At 38.1% G+C, this 19,101-nt stretch overlaps 1 protein-coding gene across 1 annotated transcript in view; it reads left to right on the forward strand.

Moving 5' to 3' along the window:
* Positions 1-19,101, forward strand: part of ANGPT1 (angiopoietin 1) — a 1,261,453-nt gene that overhangs the window by 626,337 nt on the left and 616,015 nt on the right. The gene's annotated exons all lie outside the window — the stretch shown is intronic.

Here is a 19,101-nt window from a genome sequence, read left to right on the forward strand (position 1 = left end):
CTCCGGAGCGCAAACCGAGACGCGAAGCGCAGCTCCCCGGAAGCGATCCGGGGCGCGTCGCGAAAGCGCGACGTATCGCGTTGCCGCGTAATGCGTCTTATGATGCGCCGCGCTAGCGCACCCGGAAGTGCTCCGGAGCGCGAACCGAGGCGCAAAGCGCAGCTCCCCGGAAGCGATCCGGGGCGCGTCCCGCAGCGCGTAACATAAGCGTAACAGGTCATGTGACTTGGTAATAAAACTTTTCATTGGTTCATTTCACTTTTGGTTTCCTAATGATGTAAGGCTAGGTCATGTGACACTTTTCATTGGTTTAGAACAATTTTTTTTCCAAAATGATGAAAGCCCCCACCTTTTTTTCTCACTCTGACTTTCAACTTTGTGAAAGGAAGACCTATTTTGCTGAGAAGAAAATGGCTTCAGTAGTAGCTGCAGCTGGTGCACCCCCACCACCACCACCACCTCGTCATAGGAAGAGAGGACCACCTCCACAGTTCCTTCCCAACACAGAGGAGGAAGAGGATGAAGAAGAGGAAGAGGAAATACAGGCAACACAGTTTTTACGTGAGGAGCCCCGGATATCTCACCATAAAAATAGTTTTATTTGGCAGTTTTTTTCTTTTCCTGAAGGACAAAAAAAAGTTAATGCTCGCTATGTGACATGCCTCATATGCAAAGAAGACTTATCTAGAGGCACAGATAAGAAGTATAGTTACGGCAACTATACTATGCACCGTCACATGCAGAGGTGGCATCCACTAAATTACAGCAGGGCAGAGATGCGTGACCTCCAGGACAACCCACCAACTCCTGTGGCCAGGACATCGGCACAGGTAAATCTGTCGGGGCCAGAGGCACGGGAAACAGTGCCAAACATTCAAGAAAACTTTGTGCACATGAAGATAGTGTGTATATATTGCGGTAACTTACTCTCATGTGGCAATATGAGTATTAATTTGATAAACAGAGCATATGAAAACCACAAGTGCTCTAAACACCCCAAAAAATAAAAAAAAATTGCTCCTGTTGAGCCCTTTCCAATGCCTGTTTTTCGTTGTTTCCCCCCCAAAAAAAACCCAAAAAACCTAAAATTGTTCAAAAAATACAAAAAAAACAAAAAAAACAACAAAAACATAAAAAAAAAGTTCTTTTCAGAACTACCTCCCCTTTATAAAATAATTGCTAGAATGTTTAGCACTCTGGCAACCTCTATTTCTTTTAGTTCGCTTCCCGGTTCGCGCTCCGGTACGCGAACCGGGAGCGAACCAAAAAAAAAAAAAAAAGAAGAGTAAGTATAAGGGAAGTAAACAGAGAGTAATGTTAAAAGAAAGACAGCTATAGGGACTAAACCAGAGATACTGTTTAATAGATTTATTTACCGAAGAAAAGATGGAAGAGGATATAATTGTGAAAAACAAAATAGATAAGGAAGTGAAAGAAAAAAAGGAGAGTAGAAGAATAACAAAGAAGAGTTTCTTAGAGAATGTGAGTGAATGTTCAAAATAAGATTAAAACATGTGGAATAACAGAGAGAAAAAACAGAAAGCAGAAAAGAAGAAGTAACAGAAAAAGAATAATTGAAACAGCAAAGAAATCTAAATAACATAGGGGCATATTATCAACATAGGCAATAAAAGTTTTGCAGCTTTTATCGGCAGAAATGTGTCGCTAAAGCCGCTTTTGCGGCAGAAAAGTGCAGCTGAAACCGCTTTTGCAGCAGTTTTCAGCCGATAAAAACAGCAATAATTTTATTGGCTGTGTTCATAATATGCCCCTTAGTGTGCTTCAACTACACAGAGAAAGCATAATGAACAAGTAGTGAAAGAGTGATCAGTCAGAGACACTAAGAGTAATAGAGACGGAGTGAGTGAACAAGAGTGAGGAACTATGAGAAGAGAGAGACTGAGAAAAGGAGTGGAAGGAGTAGAGTAAGTAAGTAATAGAGAAAGGAATGAGGGAAGTAGCAAAGGCAGGAAAGTGAGGGTTAAAGAAATGAAGCAGTGGAACTAATAGTAGTTAAATGTGATAGAAATGTAACGAAAAGAGTACAAAACATTTACCTTATAATTGTCGTTAACTTAGTCACTTGTTATTTTTATACTTTCAATCTGTGAAAGAGAGAACAAACATTTGAAAAGTATTAAAACATGTATTTAAAAATTAGAAAATACAAGGGAAAAGATTGAAGGACAAACAGTTTTTCAACACCTTTGACACTTACAGAAGCTTCTGCTTCTCCAGGCCCCTACACAGTCCTAAAGATATACATTTTAAACTAACAGTATCTTGATGCAGATGAAGTGATGCCTATCTTGGAACATGGTGGATCTTTTGCACTGCTGTTGTCTCACAAAAGTGACGCAATGGCAGCGCAAAAGAGGTGCACAATCATCATAAAACTGTTCCTAACATTTTAAATGATTGTTTCAGGATGGCAATAAGGTGTGTCCTATCCAGACGTTTGTTTCAGGTGAGGCCTACTCAGGGTTGCAGATGAAATTTAGGCTTGTTGAAGAGTACAGAGGAGATAATACATGTCCAGGCCAACCAATAGAGTTCAGACCTCCTCTGTTTCCCTGGACAGGCCTAAACTTCATCTGCACAATGTGATTTGTAATGTTAGGAAACACAGGTAATGTATTTGAAAAACGTGCAATTTCATTTGCTCATTTCACAATCACATCACTTGTGTTTCCTTTGGTTAGGTATCTCATTGTGTAGATGTAGTCCAGCATATGAAAGAGTATGCACTGCATGCAACAACTTTGACACTTACTGAAGCCTCAGCTTCTCCATGCCCCCTACCCAGTCCTAATTATATACATTTTAAACTGACGGTATCTTGCTGGAAATGAACTGAGGCCTATCTTGCAACATGGTGCATCTTTTACACAAAAGTGACGGAACAGCGGCGTAAAAGAGGCACGCAGCCTTCATAAAACTGCCCTTAACATTTTAAATGATTGTTTCTAGATGCTGATAAGGTGTAACCTATCCACAGATTTGTTTCGGGTAAGTCCTACTCAGGGTTGCAGATGAAAGTTAGGCTTGTTGAAGAGTATAGAGGAGATAATACATGTGCAGGTCTAATAACGAAGTGAGTCATGTCCACTGCACTCTTGAACAAATGTCAGACCTCCTCTGTCTCCTGGAACAGGCCTAAACCTCATCTACACAATGTGATGTGTAATGTTAGGAAACACAGGTAATATAATTGAAAAACGTGCAATTTTTTTTGCTCATTCCACAATCACATCACCTGTGTTTCCTTAGCTTAGGTATCTCATTGTGGAAATGTAGTCTATCATATGAAAGACTATGTAGAATGTGAGCACTGTATGCAACAACTTTGACACTTATAGAAGCCTCAGCTTTTCAATGCCTACTACACAGTTCTAAATGTATATCATAAGTACAAAAAGTACAGAATTAATTATACATGTTAAATGGTTTATTTTGCTGTTCTCAGAATTTATCAAATTTCACTAAAAACAGTGACTTGAAGGTATTCATCATATAACAGCGGGGAAAAAAAAACACAATCAAAATGATTGTGTTTAAAAACCCATATAACATAACCAATCAGAAATCAAAACTCCTCAAAAGTAACTTACTTTCCATGACGTCGAAGGATGTCCTATGAACAGCTTACACTCTGTTGTGCTGTTTTTATTTTCAGCCCGCCACTTTCTGAAAGAAAACCTCCATCGTTTTGAAAAATATGTTACATACAATAAATGACTTCTCGCTCTCTACCACACGTTTCCACAAGGCCAAATCATGTAAGAGCCATTTATAACTCTTGGAATTCTTGTAAGCAAATCCCGTCATTTTGTATTTCCGCAACTTTCAGAAAGAAAACGTTCAAGATCACTTTCACAATCCTGGACTAGTAATATCTTACCCTTCTTGCTCACTCATGTTCTACATTTCCTATGCCACTGATACTGCTTACTATGAAGCAGACTTACACTACCTCTATGACTACTACAATTATTTAATTCTCTACATCACTTTTAATCACAAAGCAATATAAAACAGTAGATAAAATTATATCAACCCCTAAAAACATTACCTACCCTAAATTCTGTCTTCTGAAAACAGAAAGTAAGAATATTTTTAAGTTAAAAGGCAACATTTTTCATAGTCAAATGTGAATCATTTCCGAAACACCAGCTTTTTTTTACATTTTAAGCTGTGTAATAAGCGGTTCTGTCAAATGACCATCATGCCATATAATAGCTGCAGTTACAAATGTTCTTCCTAAAATCAACGACTGTGTAGCCACAACATTTGTAATTAAAGTTGAAGACTTACTTTCATCAGGTTTATATAGTTGGATTTTCAAAATGACATTATAATCAAAAGTTTGGACCAATAATTTAGACAGCATTGCAGACTTACATTCCCTCTACTCCATGTTTTGATTGGCTGCTTGAATTAGCTTATAAGAAGAAACAGTTTTTCTGAACTCATACAAAGTGCAGTTATTTTTCCATGACGTCAAGTGTTATGGTAAGAACACCGTTTGCTTTGGGAAATACTCTGTTGTCCTTCAACTAATCTCTGCCCACCACTTTCTGTAAGAAAATCTTCTTTTTTTCCAGGAACTATTTAAAACTCAAAAATAACTTTTGACTCTGTACTACACTTATCCTCAAGGCCAAGTCGTGTAGGAGCCATTAGAACCTCTTGAAATTCCTCAGAGCAAATCCTGAGATTCCTTCCCTAAAATTTTGGTTTTAAAAACACCAGGTAAGAATTTTTAAGGTCAAAAGGCAATTTTTTTTTAAAAGTTAAAACAGAATCATTGCAGAATGACCAGCCATTTCTAGACTTTAAATAAGCTGTGTAATGTCCTGATGTTATTGAAGGACCGTCATGATATATAATTGCTGCAGTTACAAAAGTCCTTCCTGATATTGACAACTGTGAAGCCACAACATTTTTAATTAAAGTTGTCAATTTTGTTCCATCAGGCCTACATCGTTGGAACATTAAAATGACATACTGGCCATATGTTCGTATAAATAATGTTGACAACATTTCAGACTTACATTGGCTACACTCCATGTTGTGATCAGCTGCTTTTACTAGCTTATTAAAGGACACTGATTTACTGTCTGGCAAAGTTAAATATATAAATCTTTCTGAGTCTACACTAGTAGTACTTGATACCCTACAGTTCTCGCAGTCATGCTGCCATTGATAAGAAAGCCCAAACAGGTGATCTACATCTACACCTTCAGCATGCAATACATCAAGCATATACATTAAAAACTCCTGACAATCTTGCTGAATATTTTGAGAGAATTGTGTTTGACCTGAACATCTGTCTAACAGATTTCGAATTTCAGACACACTTTCTATTTTTGTTCTATCAGTGCTACATTTCTCTAACACAGAATTTAACAAACTGCAAAATCTTTGATCAGAATTGACCACAATCTCTTCTTTTACATTTTCTAGAGAAAACAAAACATTAACCACTACATTAGCATAGCAGTTGACACCAGAACTGTTTTCAAATTGAAAACCAACAACATCTTCAACAGAATCCTTTTTCTTTCTGCTTATAATTTCAGGTTCATCGACTTTTTGTCTTTTTGCTACAACCTCCCTACTATTGGTCACATTTCTTCGTTTCCGGCCTACCACACGTTTCTCAAACAAAGGATATTGAGGCAAATGTGGCGCATACTCTCTTCTTAACCTATTGTATTCCTTTACACAATCTAGATCCGCACAAATGTTTGTGACATCACACTCAATCAAGTACAATCCCGATAAAGTTCTAACTCGTGACAATGCCACATATGCCATACACTCCTTGAACACAGAACTGCCAATATTCATCAATGCACTGTCTACACTTAAACCTTGCGATTTATGGATTGTCACCGCATATGCCAAGCAAACAGGAAACTGCTTACGGCGAACATATAAGTCTTTTACAAGCAAAAATCTAGCAGAACAACGACCAATTAGCTGTACTTCCTCAATGCCATCAAATTTAATTTTTAAAAATTCAATTCCATCTCTATTTCTGTATTTCACAAAATCAACAACATTACCCATTGATCCATTTACCAGACCTCTTTCAACATGTAAATTCCTTCTTAAAATTATACAGCAGTTTAAGCACACATTCAGAGTCTTTTCAAAACCTGCAGTTTTAGATATAGTCTTCTCTAATGAATCCAATTTTGTTTTCAAATTCTCAGACAACATAATTGTTGATCCCATATGCTCTACTCTGTCAATAGCTTCCAGTTTCACAATCTCTTGGTTTTCTAAATGCAACATTTTGTTGTTGAAGATGGCACATTCTGCAAGAGTTGGCATCAAACATATTCCAGATTTCTTCTCAGTAATTTTCTGAAAAATATTCTCAGCCACAACGTCTTGTTCTGGATATAAATTTGACAGTAATCGTGCATGTAAAGCTTCTTTCCCATGCTCGGTCACTTTTCCAATTCTAACATCTTGTAGAATATTCTTGTAATCTTCATCCTTCGCCTGACGCATATTTTCATGCAGTTCAGCATAATTGAAGTTTAACCATATATTGACGTTGCCAATGCTCCCTAGGCACTTCCTGGTATCTTCATGCGTGAGCATTTTGAACACAGGTTGTCCTTTCACTGGTGTCAGCTGCAGAAGATCTCCGAAAACAATGATGTGTTTGCCACTAAATAACACATCATACTCTGTTTTAAGAACTTCTTGCATTCTCAAATGCACAAAGGCAAGCATGACATTAGAAACCATGCTTACTTCGTCAATGATAAGAAGTTTCATTTTCCTCAAGACTCTTGAAACTTCACAACAAGCATCTCCAGATAACTTGTGGTATTGTAATTTGTTATCATGCTCCACTGGCAGCATCAATAGACGATGCAAAGTAATACCTTTAATGTTATGTGCTGCCAGTCCAGTTGGAGCGGTGACAACACAAGACAGCGATGACTCAGTCCTTTCCTGCAAATAACATGAAATTGCTTTAATGAGGAAACTTTTTCCAGTTCCCGCTTCTCCACTCACGTGCAGTCGGACAGGCTTCAACGACGTACATGAGCACTCTTTCTTCTCATGACTTAATCCATGATCAATTTGGTTGGTAACCTCGTCATATATTTTCCTTTGCTCAACGTTGAGTTGTCTTTCCAAGTCTTCTAAGTTAACCGCATCCTCCTGAGCATGTGCCATGGCTCTTTCCACTTCATTCATGGCAGTGGCAGCTTCATTTTCGATAACAGGTCCTCCTAGTGGTTCCTGACTCAATGAAACAGAACTCTGACTGTCCTGAGAACTGTCTCTGGCAATCTCGGCTGCAATCGTTGCTTCCTGCTCGATTTCCGCATTCAACATTTCAAGATATTTGGGAAAAGCAGGACATTCTATGGTCTCCTTGGCGGCAGTGAAAGAGTCTTCGTAACAGAGGAAATCTCCAAGCAGTTCCTCTTCTGCACGCCAAGGCTTAAAAAGTTGCAAAAGTGCTAAATAGAAAAACTCCTTTTTTTCAGGAGATTCGCCACTCAATTTTCGATGGTTTACCAAGTGGCATTTTCTTTGCTTGACCAGACATCCCTCACTTCCAATTACAGCATACACTCCTTTATCAATATCTTCTTTGATGTTCCTATTGAATATGTAATTTTGTAGAACCTCATACAGACAAACATTCTCGAGGTGACTGCTTCGATTTGGATAATATGTATCCAACATGTTGGTCTTCAAAATATCGGTACTGTTTGGCTCCTTTTCCGCCAAATACTCAATTTCCCGCACAGGTTTCAGAACTCGATTACGCGTTGCAGCAAGACCAAGACTCGCCCAAACGATACTCCTAGATTTGGCATAGAGACTTGCTGAAGACAACCGGTCAGAACATTCGTAAGCTCCGATTTCTCGATGCGACAACATCTTCAGACTGAAACTGTACAACTTCTTACTGAGGCTCTTTTCATGGGAAATGTCCTCCCACATATCCTTCAATTCTGTCTTTTCTTTTTTGGTGATGTAAGATGTCACATACCGAGCCACAGCCATACAGTTATCAGCCACAAACTGTATATCCATGTTAGCATTCCACATGGACAAAATCACTGGGTTGTAGTCGTTGATGTACTTGGACTCTTCGTACCTTTTCAAATTGTATGTGTTTTTGGGTGATTTCTTCATCACATTATGTCGCAAAGAAGACATCAAACTGTTCACTCTTCCTTTAGAAATCACCGGTCGTGGAAAGGCGAAACGACATTTGGTGTAGAACTTGTCCTTGTTTCTGAATTTACGACGACAGTACTTTCCGCAACGATGGCTTTGGAAGCGTAGAACTTGTCCTCTTAGGCTTTTGTCCTCCTTTGCTTTTGGAACAGCACATGTAGAATACTGTTGTATGAAACTCATCACTAAGTCTTCTGGATCTGTTCCAAACTTAGGTGCATCCTTGATCCACAGCAGCATATGTATATGAGGAGCACCTCTTGCTTGGTACTCCTTTCTCCAGAAGAAATCCAACACCTCTCCAAGAGGTGGATTTTTCTTATTCATGATGAAAGACATCATAGCTTCAAATCTATGATTGAAGTACCTGCATACATTGACTGGATCCAAAGAGCACAGTTCTCCGGGTGTCTTGAATTCAATGTTTTCAATGTTTCCATTTGCCTCTCGTAGAAATTTAAGTAAGTCTTCCCAGCCATACTCGGCACAGCTCAGAGTGAGGAACCATGTGGGAGTTCCTAAGTTCCTCAGCATACATTTTAAATCACCATGACGACGGTACCAGTACTCATTAGTACCACGCTGACACGCCATGAGATTAATCAGGTGACAATCCAAAACACTGTCTTGGACATTGACTTTATCCATAAAGTCACTTGCCGAGATGTTTTGCATCTGTATACCACTTTTCAAGATGTGGTTCACTGCATATGACAGTCCAGACAGATCGCTTTCAAACAGGAGATGAAACAAATAGGGAATGCTTTGTCGAAACCTAGCATCTTCTGCATACAATCGTAAAGTCCGGTATTCAGAAGCAGGAATTTGATGAGGTCGCTCATCATATCTTCCTCCTTGACCTGTTGGAAATAGCTGTGGGAAACACCGAGCTTCCAAACTTTCCTCCCAAACACTAATGGGACTCCCTTTGGCTTGTTTCATTTGAAACAACTCAATAGCATTCCCCATGACTTCCTTGGAATGCAAAGGATGAACACTATATTGTTCATATATTTCTTCACTTTTAGAGGGTTCTACTTTCTCAATTTGACCAGCACACAAATCGCTATCCTCTTCCTCACTTACTTCCTCTTCTGCAACATATACATTCTTATAGTACTTATTATTTTTTTTCAAATACAATGTTGCCTTTTTGACTTTCCTAACATCTATTAAATCTTGCCATATTTTCTAATTCTTTGTCGGAACCCCATTAACTAAGATAACCAGAGGTTCCTCTTCCACTTTTTCTACTCCAATTGTGTTAATGTCTTCAAATCTAGAGGCAAATAAACAACTCTTCCCTTTAATCCTCTCTGTAAATCTGATGGAGGCAATTTCCCTGTCTTTGGCTCCATTCTTACAATAGCCTGAAAGGGATGGATACTATGAATCAAAATAGATTCATAAGTATTTAAATCCTTCAATTCAGAAGGAATCTCAACCAATTCCAGATTATTATGAACCGCTCTAGCAGGCATCTGGTTTTGATTTAATTTATTACAACAATAAGTACACACACGTTGATCCAATCCCAAATCAAAACAATTTTCTACCATCAAGTATGTTGCGAAATCCTTCCATTCACTATTATTTTCCCTTTCACTTTTTGCATATAAATCCACTAACTTAGTCTGATTCTTATAATAAGTGCGTCGACAACACACACAAGTGAAATTAGGCCTCTCACTTGATTTCACCTGAAACGTGGCAATTTCCTTCTGAAAATTATCTGTACTGGAAACCTGTACACTATCTTCCACATTACCCTCTTCTTCTGGGTCAATTTCAACATTCTCCTCTTTACTTCCAAAGTAACAAAACTCAATTTCTTCACAAATATTTTTCACATCTATTTCAGAACCATGCAAAAGAGCAGCGCATAATTGTTTAAGCATAATTGCTAGACTCTTAGCATAATACAACATTCTAACTAATTTCCTCACTTTATTATGATGCACTGCTAGCATCCTGAAATGATGAAAAACACTCTGGCATACTCTCCTGGAAAGACAAGCCAGTGAATGACCATGCAAACCTGTCACTTCTCTCACTCTGCAAGGATCTAATTCTTGCAACAACATCATTTTCTGCTTCAAACTTTTCTTATTAAATGTCCGTACAAAATCACAAAGCAAATTGATGGAATCCTGTCGTACACTGCAAATACTACTACACTTCCAGGTGTACACAGGACCCTTAGGACGTCTTCCTAAAACCTCATTACCTAACACCTCTTCTGTCTCTGTTGTCACAAGTTTTTCTTTTTCAACTGGACAACCATCTTTCACCTCATAAGCTCGACCATTGGTGTCAACTGCATGCACCAAATCATTATCCTGGAAATAACTCTCCTCATTAAAAAATGCCTCACAACTTGAACTATGCATCCATTCTCCTGAAAAAACTTCACAAAAATTACTACGATTAACTATTCTCTTCCATCTACTATTTCTTTTGAAATCATAAATTGCCTTGTTTAGCTTCCTAATTCTATTGATTATCAAAATAAATAACTTTCGTTTAATTTCAAATGCCTGATCAATAACTTTCTCAACTTTTTTTTTTCTCTTATAAAAAACCACTTTCTGTTGACCTTTCTTAATATTTTTTAACAAATTGCCAATTATCCTGTTGCGGAACATTCGTTTACGAATGTCCCTAAACTGTTGTTTCCTTCTACTATCATGCACAGAGTTATCTCTTGCTCTAGCAGTAACATTTTTGATTGGCCTTTCCTTTCCGTTTAAATTGCTTCTCTTTTTCTGGACTAAAACATTTTCTGTAGTACTACTTTTTTTTTTACAAATGTTTCTTATGAATGATTTTGTGGTCTTACCCGGTGCTTTCTTGGTGACTTGACGATTTTTTATTGTAGAGGACTGCTGCATTAATTGATGAACCTGCTGTCTTTGACGTTTTGTAGCCTTTCTGGTTCTATCCTTAGACGGCATTCTCAAAATTTGAAATGATCTGCAGTTGAATCTGTGGTAAAATATAATAAAAAATGTTATTAACCACTATTACCAAACAGTAAATCAATAACAGTCATCAAAAACTTAACACACTACTTGACATTTTTACATAGAATATTTTTTAGTGCTTTGGCAAATTTAGAATACACAAATAGCAGAAAAGAAATGGAATTCTTCTTCATTTTACCTGTGCTGTTTTATATGTGAATCTGATCTAATTTTATGAGCATATTTTAATATTTTATTGAAGACACTACACAAAACCTGTTTTTGAAGGTGTGTTTAATTTTAAATGAAACGGTTTACATTTTTACTTTTCATTTATTGTAAATTTTAAAAATAAATGTTTATAGTTCCATAGGCTCAAGCAGGTCAGCTTCCCACCCTATGTCATACAATTCTGACAAATCGGCATCCTCATCATGTTCTTCATCATCCTCAGGATTTAAATCATCCAAGGGATCTACTTCCACTGACGTTTCAATTACAAGTTCAATGATAAGGTCGAGATCAACTGATTGCTGATTGTCACTCATGGTTGATGTTGTCGTTATCTTTAAAGAAAGAGAACAACAATGAGATGTTGCAGAGTAAGAGACAAATCTCAGAGATTATAATAGTAAAATTGTTTAACAAGAGTAACATTTTGCAGCTATTATTTAGCCATGTCCAGCGATGCTGAGGAGGTGAGGCCTATGTCCAAGTTTTCAGTGAACATGACTCATCTCTTCTTAACCTTGGATAAGCCTCACCGACTCTGTGTCCCCTGCTCATACTTAAATGTAAAGGGGCAGATTTATGCTAAGTGGCGCATCCCCACGGATGCACCAGTTAATGTGCACCGCTGCTCTGCCACCCATAGTGTGCCGCATTTACAATGTGGAGCACCATTGAGCAAAAACAGCACAGATGCGTCACGCATCTGTGCCGCAAAAGCAGCACATTGCAGGAATCACGTCATAAGCGCGACATGTCTACTGCAATGCACAGGAGGAAGCCTCACATTGCATGGTGCATCACTTCTTATGCCTGTTTCAAACAGGCGTAAGGATTTGATTCAGCAATGCTATAAAGCTGACTCAGTGAAATCTTCTAAATTTCACTGTGTTAGTTTTACAGGGCTTTCATGCAAATTAATGCATACCTTGCAACAAAACACCTATATGAAAACTGACGCAGGTTTCATGTGGCACAGGACTTTACAGCATGACACATCTGCCTAGATGCATCAAGTTGTAAATATGTCGCCACATAGCAAATCTTTTGCACCGCCGCTGCGTCACAAAAGTGACGCACAGTGACGCAAAAGAGACATACACCTATCATAAATCTGTCCCTAACATTTTAAATGATTGATTCACGATTACGATAAAGTGTGGCCTATCCAGAGGTTTGTTTGAGGTGAGGCCTACTCAGGGTTGCAGATTAAATTTACGCTTGTTGAAGAGTACAGAGGAGATAATACATGTGAAGGCCTACCAATGAAGTAAGTCATATCCACTTCACTCTTGAAGAAAGGCCAGACCTTTTCTGTGTCCGTGGACAGACCTAAACCTCATCTGCACAATGTCATTCGTAAACTTAGGAAACACAGGTGATGTAATTGAAAAATGTGGAGTTTCTTTTCCTCATTTCACAATCACATCACCTGTGTTTCCTTTGCTTAGGTATCTCATAGTGCAGATGGACTCTAGCATATCAAAGAGTACACATAAGTTGAGCAGTGTATACAACAATTTTGACATTTACAGAAGATTCAGCTTCTTATCTTGTTGGAGATGAAATGAGGCCTGTCTTGCAACATGGTGCATCTTTTGCATCACTCCTGCATCGGTTTCATGTGGCACGGGACTTTACAGCATGACACATCTGCCTAGATGCATCAAGTTGTAAATATGTCACCACATAGCAAATCTTTTGCACCGCCGCTGCGTCACAAAAGTGACGCACAGTGACGCAAAAGAGGCATACACCTATCATAAATCTGTCCCTAACATTTTAAATGATTGATTCAGGATGACGATAAGGTGTGGCCTATCCAGAGGTTTGTTTAAGGTGAGGCCTACTCAGGGTTGCAGATGAAATTTACGCTTGTTGAAGAGTACAGAGGAGATAATACATGTGAAAGCCTACCAATGAAGTAAGTCATGTCCACTTCACTCTTGAACAAAGGCCAGACCTCTTCTGTGTCCGTGGACAGACCTAAACCTCATCTGCACAATGTCATTCATAAACTTAGGAAACACAGGTGATGTAATTGAAAAATGTGGAATTTCTTTTCCTCATTTCACAATCACATCACCTATGTTTCCTTTGCTTAGGTATCTCACAGTGCAGATGGACTCTAGCATATCAAAGAGTACACAGAAGTTGAGCAGTGTATACAACAATTTTGACATTTACAGAAGATTCAGCTTCTTATCTTGTTGGAGATGAAATGAGGCCTGTCTTGCAACATGGTGCATGTTTTGCATCACTGCTGCATCGCTTTCATGTGGCACGGGACTTTACAGCATGACACATCTGCCTAGATGCATCAAGTTGTAAATATGTCGCCACATAGCAAATTTTTTGCACCGCCGCTGCGTCACAAAAGTGACGCACAGTGACGCAAAAGAGGCATACACCTATCATAAATCTGTCCCTAACATTTTAAATGATTGATTCAGGATGACGATAAGGTGTGGCCTATCCAGAGGTTTGTTTAAGGTGAGGCCTACTCAGGGTTGCAGATGAAATTTACGCTTGTTGAAGAATACAGAGGAGATAATACATGTGAAAGCCTACCAATGAAGTAAGTCATGTCCACTTCACTCTTGAACAAAGGCCAGACCTCTTCTGTGTCCGTGGACAGACCTAAACCTCATCTGCACAATGTCATTCGTAAACTTAGAAAACACAGGTGGTGTAATTGAAAAATGTGGAGTTTCTTTTCCTCATTTCACAATCACATCACCTGTGTTTCCTTTGCTTAGGTATCTCATAGTGCAGATGGAGTCTAGCATATCAAAGACTACGCAGAAGGTGAGAACTGTATGGAACATGGCTATGTAAGTCAAATAATCAAAATCTAATTTTGCCAAGCACACATGGGGGCGTATTTATAAGGACCTTGCACCACAGGGAAAGGTCTTAAATTAAAATGGGAAAAATAACATCAGAGAGACTCAAAGGCCTTATAAATATGCCCCAAGCAACCTATGAAGCTCTAGCATTACATATCAAGAAACCTAATTGATTTCAAAAATCGTTTTTAAACACATCATCTAAATCAATTATATACCTACATTCATCGGGAAGTGACTTAAAATGCCCTAAGACACATGAAAGCGTTTTTTTAAGCCCTTGCTCCATTTTTAGATCACTTTTAACATGGCTATGTAAGTCAAATAATCAAGATCTAAATTTGCCAAACACAGATGGGGGCGTATTTACAAGGACCTTGCACCACAGGGAAAGGTCTTAAATTAAAATGGGAAAAATAACATCAGAGAGACACAAAGGCCTTATAAATATGCCCCAAGCAACCTATGAAGCTCTAGCATTACATATCAAGAAACCTAATTGATTTCAAAAATCGTTTTTAAACACATCATCTAAATCAATTATATACCTACATTCGTCGGGAAGTGACTTAAAATGCCCTAAGACACATGAAAGCGTTTTTTTAAAGCCCTTGCTCCATTTTTAGATCACTTTTAACATGGCTATGTAAGTCAAATAATCAAGATCGAAATTTGCCAAGCACAGATGGGGGCGTATTTACAAGGACCTTGCACCACAGGGAAAGGTCTTAAATTAAAATGGGAAAAATAACATCAGAGAGACACAAAGGCCTTATAAATATGCCCCAAGCAACCTATGAATCTCTAGCAGTACATATCAAGAAACCTAATTGTTTTCATAAATCGTTTTTAAACACATCATCTAAATCAATTATATACCTACATTCAAGGGGAAATGACTTAAAATGGCCTAAGACACATGAAAGCGTTTTTTTTAAGGCCCTTGCAACATTTTTGGGTCACTTTTAACATGGCTATGTTAGTCTAAGAATTAAAATCAAAATTTGCCAAGCACAGATGGGGCATATTTACAAGGACCTTGCACCACAGAGAAAGGTCTTAAATAAAAATGTGAAAAATAACATCAGAGAGACTCAAAGGCCTTATAAATATGCCCCAAGCAACCTATGAATCTCTAGCAGTACATATCCAGAAACCTAATTGTTTTCTTAAATCGTTTTTAAACACAACATCTAAATCAATTATATACCTACATTCATGAGGAAGTGAGTTAAAATACCCTAAGACACATGAAAGCATTTTTGTAAGACCCTTGCACTATTTTAGCGTCACTTTTAACATGGCTATGTAACACAAAGAAACAAAATCTATTTGTAAAACACTTGACACAAATCAAAATTTTAAATACACAACTTTCTTCATAATGTTCTCCCTAAACCATACTATTCTCTATCTAAATTAAATGAATCTTTTCTCACCTTAGCAAATACTTTATGAGTTTCAAAACAGTCTCAGAAACACACCAAATTGTCTTTAGCAGAGCAAAAGGTATGCACTCCAGAGTCTGCAGCTATAAAAAGCACAGAAAAGCTGTAATTCATCACACATATCTCTCATGTCACCCAATCAAAACTCTTCCCTCACTTTTTTCAAATCAACACCCTTCCCCCCTGTACCCTTTCTGCCTTTTTTGCATAGCAACCACCTCCTGAAAGACCTCTCATGTTTGCAAGTTCACACAACAATGTTTCAATTGAACTCTGAACTCTCAGTACACCTGCATATCCAGTGCAATCTTTCATAAAATGATTTTTTTTGACCATTCAAATTACATCTTTCAAAGAACTCATCCATGCACCCTAACTTTCTGTTTTCAGCAATCAAAATCCACCAATCACTGCTACTGCTTCATTAACACAGAAACTCCACAGTTTTATTCATTTTAAACTCTTATTTTTTCAACTCCTATTTCATTGCCACACTTCATCTGACTGCAGCAGAACCTCCTCTCACCATGTTTTCTGTCTGGATTGTTGGACATAGTTACATCTACTGGGCTCAGAGGTATGCTGATAACAGAAATTTACCTAACCTCAATTTACAAGATGTGGAAATTAAGTGGTTTGGCCACAGAGGATTAAAATGTCACCAATTGATACCATTGGTGAAAACCTTTATGCATTTGCCTAAACCTGACCTGTTAATTGTGCACTGTGGAGGAAATGACTTGGGCACTTTGACTGGGGTAGGTCTGGAAATGCTTTTAAAGGACACCTTTGAGCAATTGATGGCACTTTTTCCTCAAACTGCCTTGGTATATTCAAATATATGCCAAAGACAGAAATGGAGGTGGTCGAACCAATTTTGTCCACAAATTGAGAAATCGAGGAAGCATGTAAACAAATCTGTTTCAGCTTACATGAAAGACCATGGAATGGGCTCCATCTACAACAATAACTTACGTTACTACATGCAAGATATCTACAGAGGAGATGGAGTTCACTTCTCAGATGAAGGGAACAGAATTTTCATTCTGAATTTAAAACTGTGCATTGGTACCTACTTATAAGTACCTAAATGTACCATAAACCCAAAAGCTCTTCTCAGAGCTACCCTACATCTGATCACTCACAATTATTATTTTACTCTAACTTTTTTCACTAATTTTCAACAAAGTACGCTCCCCGGAGCGCTACCCGGTACGCGAACCGGAAGCTAACCGCGCGAATTTTTTTTTAAAAATGATTTTTTTTCACAAATATGGGCCTCCTCAGCCACCCTCAGAAAACCTAGGGGGTCAAAATACGTCTACCGTGCCCCCTTCTACCCATTCTGAACATTATTTTCCCTCCATCTTATATCTTAATTCGACCGAAACACAAAATGGTGGACTCCCGTAACGCTGCCGGTTCGCGTACCGGGGCGCTCACCGGGAAGCGCTCCATTAAAAAAGGTGGGAAAGTAATTTACAGAAGAAACTCTGGAGACACTTTCACCAAATATAGATTAGCTCATACTACATACCAATCCCTACCATTTTCACACATTTGTTGGAATTCCATTTAGCCATTTAGCCTGTAGACCTCTCTAAATACCCTGAGGTAAATTACTTCACAAAACACATCTGAAGTGTTGGAATTGACAACCAATTAAAATGTTACTTTCATTTTCTACTTTTTTTACCTGACATTTGATTGGTTATGTACCTGAATATATATAAAAAAAGAGAGAGAAACACAGCCATTTTGACTACTACTTCCTGAACTATATTGCAAGATCATTTTCACTCACAACTTAAACTTGTTTTTAAAAGGTAAGATATTATTTTATAAATTTGAAAACATTTTCAGATAGTTATATACTATCCCTCTGTAAGAGTTAGACATTGAGAAAGGCTTGTTTATTATAATTATGGATTGATTTAGGTTTCTGTGGTATTATTATGAATTTACATAGGCTTTCTCACAGGCACTTTTTAATAGTACTACTTCATGCCTCAAAAGTACCTGTCTGAACTTAAACCCAACAGTGCCCTATCTCTACTGATATATTTATTTTTTATTCAAATTTCAGCACAAAAATGCAAGGAGAACAGAACGTTTCCTTTGAAATTGTCCTAGACATGAATAATGAGGAAATAATTGAACCCATTGACTTGGAATTCATGGATGAATCACGAGACCATGAACTATTTACTTCATTATGATGACGGTCAAATGTGGGAAGTTATGTTCACTCAACAAGAGGACATATCGGACAGTCAAATGTTAGACGTTCTATTAAATTTTGAAAAAGAATCAGAAAAATAAAATTATATTTAATATTAAAAAATTGTTTGAGTCTTTAATCATTTTTATATGTAATTCATAAACTAGTACCAAATTGATTATAATGTAAAGTCAGACTTATAGTATACTGTGCACAATTCCAAAAATAAATGTATATTTAATAATCATAAATACTGCTACTTAAATAACAAAAAAAACAACAAAAAAACAACAAAAAGAACAATCAATAAACATACAATATTTCAAAATATCATAGTCTATCATTCTTTTTTCCTTATAGTACGCTCCCCGGACTGCTTCCCGGTGCGCGTACCGGGCGCTACCCACGCAAAAAAAACAAAAAAAAATTATTTATTTTTTTGCCCCGCGGGGCCCTTTTAAAGCCTCCACATCAAACCTAGGGGGTCAGGAAGGATCTACTATGCCCCCTTATGGTCATTTCCCCCTTTGTTTTGGCCTCCTCTTGTCTCTCGATCCTACCGAGAGACAAGATGGCGGCCGCTCCGGACTGTTTAGAATGTTGACAGACACCGGAGAGCCAATCAGCTTCGCTTCGCGAAGTTCCGTTACGCGTCAGGTACGCGAACCGAGGCGCTGCCCGGAGCGCGCTTACAGATATATATATTTTTTTGAACGTTAATTTCTCAAAATCCACTGGAGCACATATATTGAGACCTAGCAAAGGCACATCGGGCTACCAGTCCCTACAATTTTGCCAAGTTTCGTGCAAATCCATTCAGCCGTTCGGGCTAAAAGTGAGGCCAACCGCCCTATGGAAATTAACATGGGAAAAACGCGTTTTGGGACCCCCCTTTTTTCTCTGCCCCCCTTGACGAACCCCCCCCAAATTTTCAGGGGCTGCTCAGAAACAAAATGTTCCATTTTCCTGAAAATTTCAGCCAATTCCGTCCTCAAACGCCAAAGTTATTAGACATAGAATATTCAAAAATCCCATAGAGAAAAAATCCTAACTATATATACCTACTGGCGACCGCCAGTAGGTAATATATATATATATATAGATATATATATCCAACACAGTGCAGAGACCCATTAGGAAGCAGCCACACACGAACTCCGTAGTGA

Source organism: Lissotriton helveticus, chromosome 4_1, assembly GCF_964261635.1.
Source record: "Lissotriton helveticus chromosome 4_1, aLisHel1.1, whole genome shotgun sequence".
Classification (NCBI taxonomy): Eukaryota; Metazoa; Chordata; class Amphibia; order Caudata; family Salamandridae; genus Lissotriton; species Lissotriton helveticus.